Source organism: Prenolepis imparis, unplaced genomic scaffold (genome assembly GCF_030444845.1).
Source record: "Prenolepis imparis isolate NDT839.2.m4 unplaced genomic scaffold, iyPreImpa1.0 SCAF_9, whole genome shotgun sequence".
Taxonomy (NCBI): domain Eukaryota; kingdom Metazoa; phylum Arthropoda; class Insecta; order Hymenoptera; family Formicidae; genus Prenolepis; species Prenolepis imparis.
In genome coordinates, this window is record NW_028141167.1 from 15,910,732 (window position 1) to 15,912,836 (window position 2,105).

Below are 2,105 nucleotides of genomic sequence, written 5' to 3' on the forward strand. Positions count from 1 at the left end.
AAGCAGTGGTATCAACGCAGAGTACTAATAGCGGCACGCGACACCCGCGACAGCGGCCTCCCGCGAATCGTATAAATATAAGATGCAGATCGATAATGCAATCAATCATCCATCTGCTCCCGTCATACGAAGAACTCAGAGACAAAACGAGACTGGCAGTGTCCTTCCAACCAAACAAGAAAAAAAGTTGCACGCATTTCATTACACACGCGTGCAATATTTACGACCAGAAGATTATCATGCAAGACGAACGTTTTGCGAAAATTTTCTGAGAAAAGTAGATCGTTTCCCGAAGACGCTTCCCGAGGACGTCGACGACTTGGAAATCAGATTGCGATATGCAATTTGGAATATCGAAGAGGAAGTAATGGAGAACGTCCAATTAAATTTACTTAAACGCATGAGAGCTTGCATAAGGATGGATGGTGCTCATTTTGAGCACCTATTATAAATTTTTTAAAGATATAAATTAATCCGCTCTTTTCAGAGCGACCAAAGTCAATCCGCTCTTTTCAGAGCGACCAAAACCAATCCGCTCTTTTCAGAGCGACCAACATATTTATACGTGGAACATCTTGTTCGCAAAACAATAAAAAAACATAAAATAATTATTTTTCTCACGTCTCGCTGAGAAAAGAAAAAGCAAAACGTATAATGTTAAGTTATTTAAAAAAAAAGTATTATAACGTATTATAATACGTTATAATACTTTTTTTTTTAATAACTTTATTATACATTTTCTAAATTAGCGCATTCATAATGCAAAGGCTTCGATTAATCACAAGACACGGTAGCGTCTCGCGGATCTCGCGTCAATCACGTTCGGCAACGCCGCGCGATTATTATCGTCGCGTCGGCGTCGCCGCAGTCTGTTGTCGTAGACTGTATTGTTGTCCGCGACGAGTAATGTACATTTAACGCGTTTTTTAAAAGTAATTTTTAATAATTAATCGGTAGTAACCGCGAATTATGATTGAGTGTTGTGATCGATTAATAAATAATATTTGATCAAGTCTGAGAGAATTTTCTTTTAGAATTTACACTAAAAATAATGGTAATCGTGAGACAATATGGTATGGAAAAAATTTTATGAAAATTTCTCTGATTAATATTTATCACATTAAAAATAATAATATCTATCATAATAAAATATAAAATATGTTTGATTCATTTTACTAAACTGCATAGTAAAATTAATCAAACATATTTTATATTTTATTGTAATAGATATTATTATTTTTAATGTGATAAATATTAATCAGAGAAATTTTGAAAAAATTCTTTCCATACCATATTGTCCCATGATTATCATGATTCTCAGGGTAAATTCTAAGAGAAAATTCTCTCTGATTGCGTGAGTGTATTCATCAAAGTGTCGATAATACAATTTATAAAAAAAGAATCGTTTATTATTCGGTGTGTCACGGTGTGTCAACGTCTGTGTCAACGTCAACGTTGTGATCCATTACAGTCGTACAATTATTCATCAGAAGACATCTCTATAAGGTAAGAATAAGTAAGAGAGAGAGAGAGAGATAGAGAGAGAAAGAGGGTGTATGTACACACACACACACACATCGCGTGGAGATAACAGCTGATCGCAACGAGCGCTTCGCGTAATCGCCCGCGTCGGATGAGTTGCGCCGCTCCTGCCTACCGGCCGTACCCGTGCCGTAATTCGCTAAATTTTTCCTTTTATAATTTGAAAACTAAGCTTCGGATAAAATTTTGGCAAAGGAAAAATCGTCTCAGAATTCATTCAGGAATACGACATTTTAAGGACAAACGGTTGTTTCGAATCACCCTGTATATATACTATATATATATATATATATATATATACTATATATATATATATATATATATATATATATATATATATATATATATACAGGGTGTTCGGTGGTTCGCGTTTCACCTGTCGTGGGCAGGTAGAGTGGATGAAACCGAATAGAAAAGTTCTTTACCATTTTGCAAAATTCGCAATAAATGAGAAATTAATTTAAAAAGATTGGCCAATTCGCGCGCCCTACAAGCGAGCGAGAAGAGACAGTCTAATGTTACGCGGTTGCTAAGCGCGGGGAGGAGCGATCTACAAAAGACAA